The sequence below is a fragment of the Babylonia areolata genome, chromosome 29 (genome assembly GCF_041734735.1).
Source record: "Babylonia areolata isolate BAREFJ2019XMU chromosome 29, ASM4173473v1, whole genome shotgun sequence".
Taxonomy (NCBI): Eukaryota; Metazoa; Mollusca; class Gastropoda; order Neogastropoda; family Buccinidae; genus Babylonia; species Babylonia areolata.
The window spans coordinates 953,600-973,599 of NC_134904.1; the positions used below are offsets into that span (position 1 = coordinate 953,600).

The window sequence follows — 20,000 nt, forward strand, 5'->3', positions numbered from 1 at the left end:
GAAAGTGTGTGTGTGTGTGTGAGAAAGTGTGTGTGTGTGTAACAATAATAATAATAATAATAATAATAATAATTTATTTTATATATAGCGCTATAATACAAGCATAAGCAAGCTCTAAGCGCTTTACAAACCAATACCTAAAGTGAAACAAGAAAGCATATAAAAAGTAGCAGAAACATCAAACAGAATCAATATTATAAAAACACAATGCATAAAACTCACAAAGTAACATAATTAACATACAAAGTAACATACTATCAATACTACAACTGTTACACTCCAGCTCCATACAGTGAATAACCAGTTCTATTTCTCTTCCACTGTGGATACGGGACATCGGGTGAAGGTTGTTGTTAGTCCAGTGTCAACGCTTTGTGTGTGGACATGGCGTGATGTTTTGACACTCAACGTGTCAGTCACACTGGATTTGTTGTTGTTGTGTGTTACAGTCTTAACGTTTGCAGTGTCTGTGTTGTTCATCATTCTGTTCGAAACACACACACACACACACACACACACACACACACACACACACTCACACACACACACTCACACTAACACACACGCACACGTTGTGTGTGTTAATGTGTGTGAGAGAGAGAGGAGAGTGTGTGTGTGTGTGTGTGTGTGTGTGTGTGTGTGTGTGTGTGCCTATGTCTGTGTGTGTGTGTTTCGAACAGAATGATGAACAACACAGACGCTGCAGACGTCAAGACTGTAACACACACAACAAAACATCCAGTGTGACTGACACGTTGAGTGTCAAAATAAGGCCACCGGCGTTCACGCCTGGTCCCCACACAAAGCTTGGACACTGGAGTGCCGACACCAACCTTCACCCATGTCCCCGTATCCACAGTGGAAGAGAAATAGAACCGGTTTTTCACTGTATGACGTGGGCGCTCCATCACGTGAGAAGACCCTGTTTGAAATTCATCACTTGCTGTCTGTCTTCTTCCCCCTCCTCCTTCTTGTTGTTGCTGTTGTTGTTGTTGTTGTTGTTGCTGTTTGTATGTTTGGTTCTGGATTTGGGGGGGTTGTTTTTTGTTGGTTTCTTTTTAATGTATGTATGATAGTCAGCGGTGTTCGACTGTGTCCATCAGGACAGCAGAGGAGGTAACTGCTGTCCCGACTATCTGAGCTAGAATTTGATTATAGTGGAGAGTGTCTTGCACAAGTTACATCCCCACTCTCTCGGCCAGGAGGGTTTTTAGGACAGTCGCTGTTCGGATGGTTCCCAAAGGCCAACTAGTTCCCAAGGCTGTATCACTAAGGACCAGTGCAAGTTTGCCTCCTAGTTTGAGAGTCATAGTCCTTAGTAGTACCTGAACATTGCTTGGCGACAAGCGCTGATCCCGCGCTGGTCTTCACACATATACACACGCACGCACGCACGCACGCACGCGCACGCACACACACACACACACACACACACACACACACACACACACACACACGTATACAGAGAGAGACAGAGAGACAGAGAGAAACCGGGCACAAATTAGGACAACAGGTTGCTCAACACAACTCCAAAACAACATGGCTCACACCAGCTCTCAATCATCGACTGTGTCTGTCCCTCTGTCCTCCTATGTGTGTCCCTCTGTCCTATGTGTGTCCCCCTGTCTGTCCCTCTGTCCTATGTGTGTCCCCCTGTCTGTCCCTCTGTCCTTCTGTGTGTGTCCCCCTGTCTGTCCCTCTGTCCTATGTGTGTCCCCCTGTCTGTCCCTCTGTCCTATGTGTGTCCCCCTGTCTGTCCCTCTGTCCTATGTGTGTCCCCCTGTCTGTCCCTCTGTCCTTCTGTGTGTGTCCCCCTGTCTGTCCCTCTGTCCTATGTGTGTCCCCCTGTCTGTCCCTCTGTCCTGTGTGTGTCCCCCTGTCTGTCCCTCTGTCCTATGTGTGTCCCCCTGTCTGTCCCTCTGTCCTCCTATGTGTGTCCCCCTGTCTGTCCCTCTGTCCTTCTATGTGTGTCCCCCTGTCTGTCCCTCTGTCCTTCTATGTGTGTCCCCCTGTCTGTCCCTCTGTCCTTCTATGTGTCCCCCTGTCTGTCCCTCTGTCCTTCTATGTGTGTCCCCCTGTCTGTCCTTCTATGTGTGTCCCCCTGTCTGTCCCTCTGTCCTTCTATGTGTGTCCCCCTGTCTGTCCCTCTGTCCTTCTATGTGTGTCCCCCTGTCTGTCCCTCTGTCCTTCTATGTGTGTCCCCCTGTCTGTCCTCCTATGTGTGTCCCCCTGTCTGTCCCTCTGTTCTTCTATGTGTGTCCCCCTGTCTGTCCCTCTGTCCTTCTATGTGTGTCCCCCTGTCTGTCCCTCTGTCCTTCTATGTGTCCCCCTGTCTGTCCCTCTGTCCTTCTATGTGTGTCCCCCTGTCTGTCCTTCTATGTGTGTCCCCCTGTCTGTCCCTCTGTCCTTCTATGTATGTCCCCCTGTCTGTCCTCCTATGTGTGTCCCCCTGTCTGTCCCTCTGTTCTTCTATGTGTGTCCCCCTGTCTGTCCCTCTGTCCTTCTATGTGTGTCCCCCTGTCTGTCCTCCTATGTGAGTCCCCCTGTCTGTCCCTCTGTTCTTCTATGTGTGTCCCCCTGTCTGTCCCTCTGTCCTTCTATGTGTGTCCCCCTGTCTGTCCCTCTGTCCTTCTATGTGTCCCCCTGTCTGTCCTCCTATGTGTGTCCCCCTGTCTGTCCCTCTGTCCTCCTATGTGTGTCCCCCTGTCTGTCCCTCTGTTCTTCTATGTGTGTCCCCCTGTCTGTCCTTCTATGTGTGTCCCCCTGTCTGTCCCTCTGTCCTTCTGTGTGTGTCCCCCTGTCTGTCCCTCTGTCCTCCTATGTGTGTCCCCCTGTCTGTCCCTCTGTTCTTCTATATGTGTCCCCCTGTCTGTCCCTCTGTCCTTCTATGTGGGTCCCCCTGTCTGTCCCTCTGTCCTCCTATGTGTGTCCCCCTGTCTGTCCTTCTATGTGTGTCCCCCTGTCTGTCCCTCTGTCCTTCTATGTGTGTCCCCCTGTCTGTCCCTCTGTCCTTCTATGTGTGTCCCCCTGTCTGTCCCTCTGTCCTTCTATGTGTGTCCCCCTGTCTGTCCCTCTGTCCTTCTATGCGTGTCCCCCTGTCTGTCCCTCTGTCCTTCTGTGTGTGTCCCCCTGTCTGTCCTCCTATGTGTGTCCCCCTGTCTGTCCTTCTATGTGTGTCCCCCTGTCTGTCCCTCTGTCCTTCTATGTGTGTCCCCCTGTCTGTCCCTCTGTCCTCCTATGTGTGTCCCCCTGTCTGTCCTCCTATGTGTGTCCCCCTGTCTGTCCTTCTATGTGTGTCCCCCTGTCTGTCCCTCTGTCCTCCTATGTGTGTCCCCCTGTCTGTCCTCCTATGTGTGTCCCCCTGTCTGTCCCTCTGTCCTTCTATGTGTGTCCCCCTGTCTGTCCTCCTATGTGTGTCCCCCTGTCTGTCCTTCTATGTGTGTCCCCCTGTCTGTCCCTCTGTCCTTCTATGTGTGTCCCCCTGTCTGTCCCTCTGTCCTTCTATGTGTGTCCCCCTGTCTGTCCTTCTATGTGTGTCCCCCTGTCTGTCCCTCTGTCCTCCTATGTGTGTCCCCCTGTCTGTCCCTCTGTCCTTCTATGTGTGTCCCCCTGTCTGTCCTTCTATGTGTGTCCCCCTGTCTGTCCCTCTGTCCTTCTATGTGTGTCCCCCTGTCTGTCCCTCTGTCCTTCTATGTGTGTCCCCCTGTCTGTCCTTCTATGTGTGTCCCCCTGTCTGTCCCTCTGTCCTTCTATGTGTGTTCCCCTGTCTGTCCCTCTGTCATCCGCCTTTCCAATCACGTGACAAGTTTCCGAAGAAAATCCATGTCTAGGGTCGTTTTGCCTGGTGCGTGTGCGAAAATACAAGTGTGGGTACTGCCAACATCTGTCACTTGTTGGTTTGTACTGTCAACATCCATTGAAAACAGGTACTGCCAACATCTGTCACTTGTTGGTTTGTACTGTCAACATCCATTGAAAACAGGTACTGCCAACATCTGTCACTTGTTGGTTTGTACTGTCAACATCCATTGAAAACAGGTACTGCCAACATCTGTCACTTGTTGGTTTGTACTGTCAACATCCATTGAAAACAGGTACTGCCAACATCTGTCACTTGTTGGTTTGTACTGTCAACATCCACTGAAAACAGGTACTGCCAACATCTGTCACTTGTTGGTTTGTACTGTCAACATCCATTGAAAACAGGTACTGCCAACATCTGTCACTTGTTGGTTTGTACTGTCAACATCCATTGAAAACAGGTACTGCCAACATCTGTCACTTGTTGGTTTGTACTGTCAACATCCATTGAAAACAGGTGTCACTGCAGGTTTTAGGATTCATAACATCTGCCACTGGGTTGGGTTTTTTTGTTTTGTTTTTTTCTTTCTTTTTTTCTTTTTTACATCTGTGTCACAACTTTTACTCTGTTCATATTGTAGCCAAGCGCTCAGCTGGCTACAGATGACCGTGGCTCAACTCACAGCACAAGCTGAAAGCTGAGCTATAGCAGACGCCTTTTTCGCAACTAACAGCGGGTCTCCAACGGCTCGCGCAGAATGTGTGACGCCACTCCCGGTTTGAATGCAAAGCCACTTCTAAACCTATTCTCTAAACATCTATTAAATCAAGTCTCTGTATCATTCACTGCAGATTATATTTGTTGTGCTTACACACACATTTTCATCGGTTAGAAGCATACTTGATTTCACTTTAATCGTTCGTCAGTGTAAAGATTTCAACTGACGCTGAGCTTACGTCATTCTGTCTTATCGTCACACATGAATGCTACAGTTACAATTGTGTATGTGACTGCTGTTGGAAACTAAAATCACACCATTATAGTGTTTGGATGAGAATAGACCACGTATTTAGAAGATACAAAGCCGATTTTCATTGTCGGCACTGAACGACAACCACTCCACAACTAGTGTCCTGTACGCCATTGGGTGAGCTGAAACTTGTGTTTCTAACGCACTGTGTTTAAATCTCGCTTGCACTGTTTTCTCTTTATCTTCTCTATATTCTTTCTTCTTCTTCTTCTGTACTTACTTAATATTGTCATAAAACAATAGAAAACCCTTTTGTGACTGGCCTGCGCGTTGATATTTTCTATCCTTTAATACAGTAATTCAGTAATTCTTTTGAACCGTCCCCTTTAATATAATAAACCACCCGGGAACACGGCTACAAAAGAGGGGACATCTGACGTGTGGGCATTGTATAAAGGGTGAACACACAACACTGGCCCAGTTATGTCTGCGGGGGTGAATGTCAAGTCATCCACGTTTTCAAACAGACACCAGCTGTCACCAACCACTTCGTCTGTGTGTTGGCTGCAGGACTGAGGACTGCACTTGTGGACAGCAGTACGACACCACCGTTCCCCCCCGCCCCCCTCCTTTCTCCAAACTAGTTCCCCCCCCCCCCTTCCCTTCATTTTCCTTGTCCCTTTCTCTTTTCTTCCTTTCAACAATAATGACGCTTGACGTGCGCGCCCATCCATCATCTTTTTTCCACGTCAGACAACCATAATTATGAATAAGTTATGCGCTTGCCCTGGCAACATGGATTTGAGAACTCAGTTTTGGCTTGTTTCATCCCATCTCTGTGTGTGTGTGTGTGTGTGAGAGAGAGAGAGAGAGAGAGAGAGAGACCCGGTGTTTCCTTTGACATGGGCTGGTAGCCCAGTTCAGTAAACTCTCTCTCTCTCTCTCTCTCTCTCTCTCTTTCTCTCTCTCCAACGTCCCCCCCTCTCTCTACTTACCAAATAAAAACTGAACACAATTAAAAATCTAATTTTCTTCAGGGTAAGAGAGTGAATGCATAGAAATATGGGGTAGAGAGAGAGAAAAAAATCAAACGTATACAGTAATCAAAGCATTTATATACGGAGAAAATATATGAAGTAACCAGGGCACGCATGCACGAAGGACTTGATTACATTGCACTGGATTAACATATTAGCTGCATGCAATCAAAGCATAGCTGCAATCAAGGCATACTCTTTCAATTAGGAGTTACAATCAGTTGGGCCTCAACGACATAATGTCCACCAGAATCGCGTAACAGCTATGACCCCTTTAGCACTTGCATATGAGGACCCAGCATTCAGCTTATACCACAGATTGACATAAGTCTACAGTTGGGCCAACAGCAAAGTGAGAGCTGTATGATCAATGGTTTCTCCATTGCAGTGGGAATTCATTTACAGCTTAGTCTTTTTTGAAGGACTATGACTGGCTCTTAGTGATGCAGTCTTGGGAGCCAGTTGGCCTTTGGGAACAATCTCAACGTCAACTAAAACCCTCTTGGCCGAGAGAGTGGGGATGTAAGTTTGGCAAGACACTCTCCATTATTACCAAATTCTAACCCAGATAGTCGGGGGGCAGCAGTTACCTCCTCTGCTGTTCTGATGGTTAAAGTCGAACACGACTGACTATTATACATGATCTCGGAAAGCCCCCATTCGACTGGCGTGAACGTAAAACCAAGAACATTCCTTTTCCTTTTCGTTTTTTAGTCGTCCACAGACAACAGGGAAGATAAAGGAAGGGGAGATCAAAATGAAAAGGCAACAGTCTGAGAGACACGTGATCCTTTTCCTCTCTTCTGGGGATGATAAAATACCACATATATACTGATTATGCGTGCCCTTGTCTCAATGTTCATCTCTTCCATCATTCCAACAGAAATGCGACACCGCGAGCTTTTTCAAGTCAGCATCATTGTCACTTCTCCGACAAGCGCAATAGCCAAGTGGTTAAAGCGTTGGGCTTTCAATCTGAGGGTACCGGGTTCAAATCTCGGTAACGGCACCTGGTGGGTAAAGGGTTGACATTTTTCCGATCTCCTAGGTCAACATAATGTGCAGACCTGCCTAGTTCCGGAACCCCCTTCCTGTGTATACGCAAGCAGAAGATCAAATACGCACGTTAAAGATCCTGTTATCCATGTCAGTTTTCGGTGGGTCATGGAAACAAGAATATACCCTGCATGCACACCCCCGAAAACGGAGTATGGCTGCCTACATGGCGGGGTAAAAACGGTCATACACGTAAAAGCCCATTCGTGTACATGGGAGTGAACACGGGAGTTGCAGCCCACGAACGGAGAAGAAGAAGAAGAATCACTTCTCCGCAGAAGTATCGCCTTTTTGTCTGGATCGTGTGCGAGATGTGTGATCAGACTCCGAGGCAGCATCATTTTTCATTGGATAAGACTGCCGCTTCTCACACTAGAAATGACGGACTTGGTGGAATGTCGTGAGGGTTTCTGGCGAAGCTCCATTCCGCTGTGTCTGGATCGCAGCCAATGCTATCTCGCTTTATGGGACAGGACACTTGTTATCTGGTGAAGTGAGGGGTGGAGTCTATCCTGGCAGAGTCCCAGTTTGGGGCGTCCTGGTGTGGCGTGTACTACTGTCTCAACCGAGCGAGTTTGGGTCAGCCAGCTTGCACCGTGAACTACTGTCTTGACTAACCTAGTTTTAGTCAGTCCCCTTGTACCGTGAGCTACTGTCTTGACTGATCTAGTTTTAGTCAGTCCCCTTGCACCGTGAACTACTGTCTTGACTGATCTAGTTTTAGTCAGTCCCCTTGCACCGTGAGCTACTGTCTTTGACCAACCTAGTTTTAGTCATTCACCTTGCACCGTGAACTACTGTCTTGAGTGATCTAGTTTTAGTCAGTCCCCTTGCACCGTGAACTACTGTCTTTGACTAACCTAGTTTTAGTCATTCACCTTGCACCGTGAACTACTGTCTTGACTAACCTAGTTTTAGTCATTCACCTTGCACCGTGAACTACTGTCTTGACTAACCTAGTTTTAGTCAGTCCCCTTGCACAGTGAACCACAGTCTTGACTGATCTAGTTTTAGTCAGTCCCCTTGCACCGTGAACTACTGTCTTGACTGATCTAGTTTTAGTCAGTCCCCTTGCACAGTGAACCACAGTCTTGACTGATCTAGTTTTAGTCAGTCCCCTTGCACCGTGAACTACTGTCTTGACTGATCTAGTTTTAGTCAGTCCCCTTGCACCGTGAGCTACTGTCTTTGACCAACCTAGTTTTAGTCATTCACCTTGCACCGTGAACTACTGTCTTGACTGATCTAGTTTTAGTCAGTCCCCTTGCACCGTGAACTACTGTCTTTGACTAACCTAGTTTTAGTCATTCACCTTGCACCGTGAACTACTGTCTTGACTAACCTAGTTTTAGTCATTCACCTTGCACCGTGAACTACTGTCTTGACTGATCTAGTTTTAGTCAGTCCCCTTGCACAGTGAACCACAGTCTTGAGTGATCTAGTTTTAGTCAGTCCCCTTGCACAGTGAACCACAGTCTTGAGTGATCTAGTTTTAGTCAGTCCCCTTGCACAGTGAACCACAGTCTTGACTGATCTAGTTTTAGTCAGTCCCCTTGCACAGTGAACCACAGTCTTGACTGATCTAGTTTTAGTCAGTCCCCTTGCACCATGATCTACTGTCTTGACTAACCTAGTTCTAGTTATTCCCCTTACACCGTGAACTGCTGTCTTGACTAACCTAGTTTTAGTCAGTTCCATTGCACTATGAAACACTATCCTGACTAACCTAGTTTTAGTCAGTCCCCTTGCACAGCGAACTACTGTCTTGACTAACCTAGTTTTAGTCATTCCCCTTGCACCATGAACTACTGTCTTGACTAACCTAGTTTTAGTCATTCCCCTTCCACCGTAAACTACTGTCTTGACTAACCTAGTTTTAGTCAGTCCCCTTGCACCATGAACTACTGTCTTGACTAACCTAGTTTTAGTCATTCCCCTTGCACCATGAACTACTGTCTTGACTAACCTAGTTTTAGTCATTCCCCTTCCACCGTAAACTACTGTCTTGACTAACCTAGTTTTAGTCAGTCCCCTTGCACCGTGAACTACTGTCTTGACTAACCTAGTTTTAGTCATTTCCATTGCACTATGAAACACTGTCTTGACTAACCTAGTTTTAGTCTATAACCGGGCGAAACTAGGTGAGTAGGTCTCTTGAAACAACCGGGTTCTCTTCAGGCGTTGTTTCGTCAAACTAACAGCACGAAGTGACTTGCCGGAGTAGGCTTTCACGTAGTAGTTTTAGATTCTGACCTTTCGATACAAGTTGAAAACTGCAGAGCATCTTCCATAGTTTAAGCTCACGTCCTTAGGACGTTCATGTGTGTAACCGTGTGTCCCTCTGTACGACCTCCGTTGACAAAAGCAAACAGCATTACTGTCTGAGGTTGTGACAGTCACCCATTCGGTTGTGACCTTTGTACCGGACAGCTGATATATCCCACACAGGTGTATGGTGAAACACGGTGCCCTAGAAAAGCTGACCGACTGATAGAATCGCCTCTTAAAGCGCTGACACTTATGCGTCACTGGTCACAGGGTGATCTTTGAAGGGTATTGTATCTGCACTTGTAAGATTCAAACAGCTTACTGTGTTTTCAAAAGAGTACCGCTGTATCAGCACGTGCTGTAAGATTCAACCAACTTACTGACACGGGTACAGCTGTATATGCACGTGTTGTGATATTAAAACAACGTTCTGTATTTTCACTGTATTATCAAAGGGTACAGCTGTATCTGCACGTGCTGAATGATTAAAACAACTTACTGTGTCTTCAAAGGGAACAGCTGTATCTGTACGTGTTGTAAGATTAAAACAACTTACTGTGTCTTCAAAGGGAACAGCTGTATCTGTACGTGTTGTAAGATTAAAACAACTTACTGTGTCTTCAAAGGGAACAGCTGTATCTGTACGTGTTGTAAGATTAAAACAACTTACTGTGTCTTCAAAGGGAACAGCTGTATCTGTACGTGTTGTAAGATTAAAACAACTTACTGTGTCTTCAAAGGGTACAGCTGTATTTGCACGTGTTGTGAGTCAAAGCAGCCTACTATATCTTCAATGGGTATAGTTATATCTGCGCTTATAAGATTCAAACAACTTACTGTTTTTCAAAGAGCACTACTGCATCTGCATGTGTTGTGAAATTCAAACAACTTACTGTTCTTCAAAGGTTACAGTAAGTTTTATCTGCACTTGTAAGATTCAAACACCTAATGTCAACAGCATCCGTTTGTATGGTGCACGCCACACTGTAGTAATCATGTATATATTTACATCATAATTAATGACTCTTGCGGGGCAGAGGGGGTCGTCGTCGTTAACTTACACACCCATGATACTGCAGTCTCCAGGCCAGAGAAAACATGTTAAAGTTAACCACAGACACACACACACACACACACACAGAGAGAGAGAGAGAGAGAGAGAGAGAGAGAGAGAGAGAAGAGAGAGAGAGAGAGAGAGAGAATCACCGTATTATTACACAGACTCACGTTGTGTGTAAACAAAACCCGTGAGCGTAAAAACAAATAACAAGAACACACACACACACACACACACACACACACACACACACACACACACACTCCAAAGACAACACAAAAACAACATGTACAATTATAAAGATCAGCCTCGGACACCAATTACGTCATTACATGAGCATTTCAGCGCAATGAACGCCGTGTCTGAACACAGCGACACAGCTTTCAGCCAACACCTGCCTGACGATCCCTCATGTCTAGACCATGGCGAGTTACTCATCACTGGCAATGGCAACCACGGGGCTGATCGCATGGAAATCAGTTCGCCATCAGATGTCAAACGATACGTCAATAAGAGAGAAGGGGGAGGGGCAGGGTGGAGGACTGAGGGAAGGGGAGCAGGGGGGCGGGGGCGAGGGGGGGGGGGGTAAGATGGTGTATGGGTTGGGAAGTGTAGAAGCAATGTATTTTTCGCCAGATGGAGCTATTCGTGTGTAGTGCTGATTGACTAAAATAAATCCTGCTATACAAGCAAATTTCAAACACGTAAGATCTTTACTGATGTGTCGTCCAGATTATCGACTGACACTTCTTCCTACCTGCTCAACAACAAAACAACAACAACAAAAAGGCAACAAGATAATCAAGGCCGTCTAGAGTCACGTGAGCTACCGATTTATTCAAATGTAGGAATTATGGGAGGAAATGACGTTGTAAAGCATACCGTCTTGCAAAGACATCTTCATCATACACAGTAGTGTAGTGTGGCCTTGACATTTGAAACTATAACTGACTTTTTAAATCGTTTATGTTTTGACAGTAAACAGTCACATGAAGAAGATCATATGCAAAATCTCTTTTGTACACACAAGCTTAAATTCCTGTAGCTGGTACAGGGCGTGTTGTGACCCTGACCTCTGACATGTGACCTTTAACTTCTACAAGAATTATGGTGTGACTATGATTACTCATTATAACCAAGTGTGCTCAAAACTGAAAGTAGGACAGCTTGACCTTTAGCTTATCCTGTTTTCCATCCAGAGCCCACCCTGGTTTAGGTGTTGATCCCAATGGTGTGTGTGTATGTGTGTGTCTGTGTGTGTGTGTGTGGATTCCAGCAGCAGTACCCGACAGTGAAGTACAATACCCGCCACTGCACACGCACGCACGCGCGTGCACATACACACATACACACACACACTCAAAAAACCAGCACCTGTTTTCCTGTCCTGGCCCAGTAGTGTGGAACAAACTTCCCTTCCCAGTCTGTCACGTGGATTCCTCGGTTCAGATTAGTTAAAAGTTCATCAGTACACACAGCTTTCATTCTTTTCTCTCTGCCTACCATCTTAATAACAGATTTGCTTCTTGACCTTCTGCTGGGCGCGCGCCCGCGCGTGTCTGTGTGTGTGTATGGGGCGGGGGTTGGGGAGAGGGGTAGAGCGACAGAGCTTGGTCTCCGACCGAGGATAGGCGCTACATTATAAGTATCCATATCAATTAATCAATCAATTTTGTGTGTGTGTGTGTGTGTGTGTGTGTGTGTGTGTGTGTGTGTGTGTGCCGGGATATTTGTTTCCGTGTTGGTGTGGACACGCTTGTTTGTGCATGGTGTACTTGAGGCATGTTGTTCATTTTTATGTACATAACTCTTAAATTCATTTTATTATTTTTATACTGCAAACGCAGCAAGATATCTGCCTGGCAGATGTGAGCGTCAATCTAGATGCATTATGATTATGGTTATCATTGTTATCATTATTATTATCATCATCATCATCATAATCATAATTATTATAATCCTCCTCATCCTCATCATCATCCATTATCAATATACTCATCATTATTATTATCCCTATCATCATGATATTATTATCATTATCGTAATGTCCAATTTTTATTAACATCCTAAATTATTGCACCTATTGGTAACATTTCCATGGTTAATAGGACAAAAGGAAGAAGCCAGATGGTGGCACGTTAGTGTTAATGACTATCTTCCATGGTTTATAGACCCCACTACGCACCAAGCTCTACGGCTGCAGACAAGACCTGGAAGCCACGACGACATTTGTCTCGCAGGCCAGCCTGACTCTGTGACAAGTGCGACCGAAAAGAAGAAGAAGAAGGACGAAAGGAAGAAGCCAGATGGTGGCACGTTAGTGTTAATGACTATCTTCCATGGTTTATAGGACGAAAGGAAGAAGCCAGATGGTGGCACGTTAATGTTAATGACTATCTTCCATGGTTTATGGGACGAAAGGAAGAAGCCAGATGGTGGCACGTTAATGTTAATGACTATCTTCCATGGTTTATAGGACGAAAGGAAGAAGCCAGATGGTGGCACGTTAGTGTTAATGACTATCTTCCATGGTTTATAGGACGAAACAAGGAAGAAACCAGATGGTGGCACGTTACTGTTAATGACTATCTTCCATGGTTTATGGGACGAAAGGAAGAAGCCAGATGGTGGCACGTTAGTGTTAATGACTATCTGACTCCGCATCAAAATGGAGTAAAATAACATACAAAATAAAAAGACTTCAAATCCACCTTAAATGGGTTACGGCATCTCCTAATGGTAATAATGGTTTCAAATATACAATATATATATATATATATATTTTTTTTTTTTTTTTTTTTTTTTTTTTTTGTAATGTCGGTAAGTGCAATAATTCAGGATGGTACAACTTGGACTTTGCCCCTAATAATTATGATTATTATTGTCATGATGATGATGACATGCTGACCCTCACACCGACACAGAAGCACTTGAGGAACAGGCGCGGTGGGCGACGGGGTGGGCGCCAAGTAATGTCAAGTAATACTTGGACACAAAAAAAACCCAAGCCCCGTGAACTAATAGACGGCGTGGCGAAAGATGATTCACACAATCATTGTTCTCAACCCCAGCAATACATCAACAACGGCAGCATTATGTGTCCTCAAGCAATCATTTCCTGCATCCTCTCACCACTGTCCACCCTCCCCCCCCCCCCCCCCGCCCCCCGCCCCCCAATCCCCTCCTCCCCCCCCTCCTGCCCCCCTACCAAGCACAGGCTCCACCCTGACAAACTGCGTGACCTTTTCAGTGTACATAGCTCTAAGTCACATGCAATGAACGTGAATAGCCTCTGTGTGCCATTGTCCTGCACTTGGTAGTTTTGACGACGTGAATATGTTCCGTTTAAAACATTGAGAAAACTCTGTGTGTGTGTGTGTGTGTGTGTGTGTTTCATTTCGGACTGCTCTGCCTGTGGCAAATCAAAACGAAGCAGTACAGTGTCGTGTCGTGTATGCGTGGTATGTTTTCTAATATAAAAGATTTATTTAAACCACTAAAAGTGTGTGTGTGTGTCTGTGTCTGTGTGTGTCTCTGTGTGTATCTGTGTGTGTGTGTGTGTGTGTGTGTGTGTGTGTGTGTGTGTGTGTGTGTGTGTATCTCTGTGTGTGTGTGTGTATCTGTGTGTGTGTGTGTGTGTGTGTGTGTGTGTGTGTGTGTGTGTGTGTGTGATAAACTTTAAGCAGCGCAGAGTTGTTCCTTCCTTCCTGCCTTCCCAGTCATGTGCCTGCAGAATATCGATAATGGCACAATGCCAGTTTGTTCGCTGACAATGCTACAAGCAACATTCAAAGCCACATAACCCTTCTGCAATCGAACCAAATCATGCTGATTAAAGTCCAGCCGACCACAAGGAGACTATTTCAGGGCTGAATACCCGTCAGTTTGTCGAAACAGATCTTTCTGGCATATGAATACTCTGCACCACTGCTCGGCTTGCATCAGAGATTGACATTAGCACAGAGTTGGGTCAACAGCAAAATGAGAGCTGTAAGATCAATAGTTTTTCAACTGCGATGGAAAGTAATTTACACTCATGACTGAAACTAGCAGGCAAGATTGCACTGGCTCTAAGTGCTGCAACCCTATGGGTAAACTGGCTTTGTGGACCATCCCAACGCCGGCTGTCCTGAAACACTCTTGGCTGACAGAGTGGGGGACGTAACTTGGGCAAGACTCTCTCCACAACAATCAAATTGTAGCAAAGACAGTCGGGACAGCTGTTCTGATTGCCATATAGTCGGATACGACTGACTGTCATACGATATTCTTATCATACACTGCGACAAACTTATACGGGAGACTGGGTTCGTTTTTTATTTATTTTTTTTATTTATTTTTTTTTAAATAATGAATGTGCTCCCCTTCCATGAACAGAACATGTAAGAATACAGTACCTGTATCCACAAAGAGACCCATGTGATTCTTTATAAGAATCATAATACTTTAATAGTAATAATAATAACAATAATAATGATTATAATAATGATAATATATAAATGAATGAATAAAATAAACAAAGACAAAAACAATAATAATCATGATAATATCAATAACAACTTACTTTATATAGCGCTGTAACACATGCAGAAACAAGCTCTAAGCGCTTTACAAATCCAGTATCTAAAAGGAACCGTGTAAGTGCGTAAGAGAAAGAATATATATATATATATATATATATATATATATATATATATATATATATATATATATATATATCACTTAAAATACTCATAAAAGCACAGTCGTTAATATCATAAAAGCACGACTTACAAACCCCACCAAGTAACACACTCTCAATAACCACCGCAACACTCCAGTGCACAAACACAAGACCCTCAGTGAACAGCTAAGAGCAACCGCAGTTCAAATCTGCACATGAATGTATAAAATGTATGCATGATCCAGCGCAAGACGTTATGGGTAGGAATCAACCGTGGACCAGATTTCTGAAGCACAAATAAAGAGCGAAGACAACCGTGACAATGCAAGAACACATTTCAAGCCACCCCCTTTTTTTCTAACACTCCCAACCATTACTTTGCTTTTTCTTCTTGTGTGTGTGTGTAGGGGGGTGGGGGGGGGGGGGCTGGTTGGTTGGTTGGTTGTTTTTTCCTAATTTTTTTCCCCCCTGACCGTCTGAATTTGAAAGTACTGTGTATGACTAGTCCCCCCCATTCCTTGAAACACTTTCCTACATCCAGGTTTTCTCTCGTGTTACGCGTTTCTTACACGTTGTTAACAAACACACATCATTATTTTCCGTTTCTTACACGTTGTTAACAAACACACATCATTATTTTCCGTTTCTTACACGTTGTTAACAAACACACATCATTATTTTCCGTTTCTTACACGTTGTTAACAAACACACATCATTATTTTCCGTTTCTTACACGTTGTTAACAAACACACATCATTATTTTCCGTTTCTTACACGTTGTTAACAAACACACATCATTATTTTCAATCTTCCGCCTTCCTTGTACAGTATAACTTAAGACTCATCCACCCTGCTCCACCCGAATCCAAAACCCGTTAATTTGAAGCTGTGCACCAGATACGAACATTTAATGGATTGTTTGGGCTCTGCCTTCCTTCCTTCTCCACAGTTCTGCTTTCCATGACCTTTGGCCCTCCCTTCCACCTTCACAACCATCTGGGGCTGTGGCAACCAACGTATAACCCGAGTGCGTTTGCTTCACGTCCCACTTTTAAAAACCTCTGAGCGGTTCTTTTTAGTTAGACACGACATGCAACAACCTGGACATTTAACAGCCAATATCCCGCTGGGGGTGTATTCTCAATACATGTATACACGTACAGGATAACGCAGCGTCAAACTGACACAACATCGCTCATATCTTTGCGAAACGGAAGCGAGCAACACACACACACACACACACACACACACACACACACACACACACACCGAAAAAAACACACAAAAGAGACAGACAGACAGAGACAGAGAGATGAATTGAATGGTTTATTGTGTCAGGCTACACGCCCATTCACAAAGGGAACAAAGGGGTCGGAGGGGCATTGATCAAAACAATAATGCACAGAAATCTGTTCTTCACAAAGCAAAATAACTTCGTGATATGACAACTACGTCTCGGAAATTTGGTTTACATATATATTTTTTCGCACATTTTTGTAATAATGGGGAGAGCGCTTCTCTCGCACAGACACTGAGAGAGAGAGAGAGAGAGAGAGAGAGACAGAGACAGAGACAGAGAGAGAGAGACAGAGAAAGAGCCAATAAGTGTGGCAAATGTTTTTTTGATAGGATAAACTGGATAGACTGAAACTGCACCATGCTCTCATCCCCGCCTCCTCCCCCACAACCCCTACACAACCCCCACTTCCCCCACCCTCAAGAGAGAGAGACAGAGAGAAAGCGAAAAAATCCTGCATAGACATTTAAGACAGTTTCTTCTTCTTCGTTCGTAGGCTCCAACTCCCGCGTTCACTCGTATGTACACGAGTGGGGTTTCACGTGTGTGACCGCCATGTAGGCAGCCATACTCCGTTTTCGGGGGACAGGGAGCGGGGGGTGAGACAGTTTAAACAAAAACATGAAAATTCAACACACAAAAAAAACAAAGCTACAGACAGACAGACAGACAGACAGACAGGATATGATTCATGAACAGGGAACAGTGAAAGGGGACCATGTGGGGACAGGGAACAGTGAAAGGGGACCATGTGGGGACAGGGAACAGTGAAAGGGGACCATGTGGGGACAGGGAACAGTGAAAGGGGACCATGTGGGGACAGGGAACAGTGAAAGGGGACCATGTGGGGACAGGGAACAGTGAAAGGGGACCATGTGGGGACAGGGAACAGTGAAAGGGGACCATGTGGGGACAGGGAACAGTGAAAGGGGACCATGTGGGGACAGGGAACAGTGAAAGGGGACCATGTGGGGAAGTGTGAACCGTCTGTCAGAACAACATGTCACACATTTTCACTTCAGTCTGCTGGCGACAGCTGCTGCACTCCGGACGTCCCTCTCTCTTTCTGTCTCTCTCTGTCATTTTCTGTCTCTGTCTTTGTCTCTCCCGATCTCTCTGTCTCTCTCCTCCCCCCTGTCATTCTCTCTCTGTCTCTCTCTCCCCCTCTCTCTGTCTCTCTCTATCCCCCACTCTCTCTTTGTCTTTCTCCAAATCTCTCTCTCTCTCTCCTCTCTCTCTCTCCGTCTCTCTTGTCTCTGTCTCTCTATTAACCTGTGCAGTCTAAAATGTCTATAAATTATGATGATTATGTGGGCAACACTTCAACACCCACCTCTTCCCTCCTTCCGCCCAACAAGATTACAGCTTCATCCCTGTCTGTCTGTCTGTCTGTCTGTCTGTCTGTCTCAGTCTCTGGGTTTTCCCCAAGCTCAGGTAATGAAAGGACGTTGTCGACATGTGCATTCCCGTTCTCTGCCATCTGTTCATGTTTGTATACATGTCTGTTTGTTATCCGTAATACAGTCAAGAGACAGAGAGACACGGACAGAGTAATGAAACAGAGACACAGACAGAGTAATGAAACAGACACGAGTAATGAAACAGAGACACAGACAGAGTAATGAAACAGACACAGAGTAATGAAACAGAGACACAGAGTAATGAAACAGAGACACAGACAGAGTAATGAAACAGACACAGAGTAATGAAGCAGAGACACAGAGTAATGAAACAGAGACAGAGTAATGAAACAGAGACACAGAGTAATGAAACAGACACAGAGTAATGAAACAGAGACACAGACAGAGTAATGAAACAGACACAGACAGAGTAATGAAACAGACACAGAGTAATGAAACAGAGACACAGAGTAATGAAACAGAGACACAGAGTAATGAAACAGAGACACAGACAGAGTAATGAAACAGACACAGACAGAGTAATGAAACAGAGACAGTAATGAAACAGAGACACAAGAGTAATGAAAAAGAGACACAGAGTAACGAAACAGAGACAGAGTAATGAAACAGACACAGAGTAATGAAACAGACACAGAGTAATGAAACAGAGACACAGAGTAATGAAACAGAGACACAGAGTAATGAAACAGACACAGAGTAATGAAACAGACACAGAGTAATGAAACAGAGACACAGAGTAATGAAACAGAGACACACAGAGTAATGAAACAGACACAGAGTAATGAAACAGAGACACAGAGTAATGAAACAGACACAGAGTAATGAAACAGACACAGAGTAATGAAACAGAGACACAGACAGAGACAGATTAGCAAGCCGAATACATCACAATGAACCCCAATGGCATCAGGATGGCCGTGGTTTATGCTGCTGTCTGACCAATCACTTGTGTAGACAATGAGTTGTATTATCAATGGTTTCTCTATTGCAATGGGAAATCGTTTACAGTTTAGTCTTTTGTGAAGGACTATGACCTTCAAACTAGGAAGAAACACTGCACTGGCTCTTAGTGCTGCAGCCTTGGGGGCTGGTTGGCCTTCAGGAACCATCCCAACGCTGACTGTCGTAAAACCCTCTTGGCCCAGAGAGTGGGGCTGGAACTGGGGCAAGGCACTCTCCACTGTTATCCAATTCTCGCCCAGATAGCTGGAACAGCAGCTACTTCTTCTGCTGTTCTGACGGTCACAGTCCAACACGACTATCATACATGCATACAATGACCTATATGGTCCGACGAAAGTCTGCAGCTTTCTGCCAGTTTTGGGGACTGCCATGTCCACGAAAGTGTTGTTCTGCTGTTGTTGTTGTTGTTGTTTTTGGTAATGTTGTAAAAGTTTTTTGTTGCTGCTGCTGCAACTGTTTTGTTTTGTTGGTTTTTTTTGTTTTTTTCCAAATCTTCGTAGTTTTTAATAATCACTGACTGTTTGGAATTATTGTGGACAATAAATTGCAAAAGCCTTAACTATGACATCTGCATGGAGGTAAAAAAAACATTTATTTTCAAAGCAGAAAAAACAAGGCAAAGCCCTAAACCACAGGGTTCACTGTCAAAAAAAAAAAAATAAAAAATAAAATAATAATAATAATAATAATAATAATACACATTGGGTTTGGTCGAAGAAATATTGTGAATATGCTTTGGAAATCAAGTTGGAGATATTGGCTGTGTGTTCTGAGTTTACCAGGGTGGTATGGCGTCTTTTCGTCATTGAAGAGGGGAGTGTCCTTGTCGTCAGTAACAAAATTTTGCTTCGTCACAAAACAGGTTGAAGATGACGGGGAGCAGAAACTAAGTGAAGATAGTTTATTTCCTGTTCGTGGGAAACTTATGGTTGTGAATATGTTTTCAGCGGAGAGCCCTGGACGGGCTTAATTTTGGCGGCTGGGCCACTGGCGAGTTGAACGCTATGTGCGAGTCCCTGGTCCACCTTCATTCTTCCAATCTTCGTCATGAAGAGGGCAGTGAGAAATAGCTAGCCTTGTAAGAGTCCCTGGTCCACATTCATTCTTCCAATCCTCGTCATGAAGAGGGCAGTGAGAAATAGCTAGCCTTGTAAGAGTCCCTGGTCCACCTTCATTCTTCCAATCTTCGTCATGAAGAGGGCAGTGAGAAATAGCTAGCCTTGTAAGAGTCCCTGGTCCACCTTCATTCTTCCAATCTTCGTCATGAAGAGGGCAGTGAGAAATAGCTAGCCTTGTAAGAGTCCCTGGTCCACCTTCATTCTTCCAATCTTCGTCATGAAGAGGGCAGTGAGAAATAGCAAGCCTTGTAAGAGTCCCTGGTCCACCTTCATTCTTCCAATCTTCGTCATGAAGAGGGCAGTGAGAAATAGCTAGCCTTGTAAGAGTCCCTGGTCCACCTTCATTCT

General features: G+C 44.9%; 1 protein-coding gene across 5 annotated transcripts in view; it reads right to left on the bottom strand.

The window, feature by feature from the left end:
- LOC143274844 (uncharacterized) overlaps positions 1-20,000 on the bottom strand; it is a 237,399-nt gene that overhangs the window by 203,290 nt on the left and 14,109 nt on the right. The window lies entirely within an intron of this gene.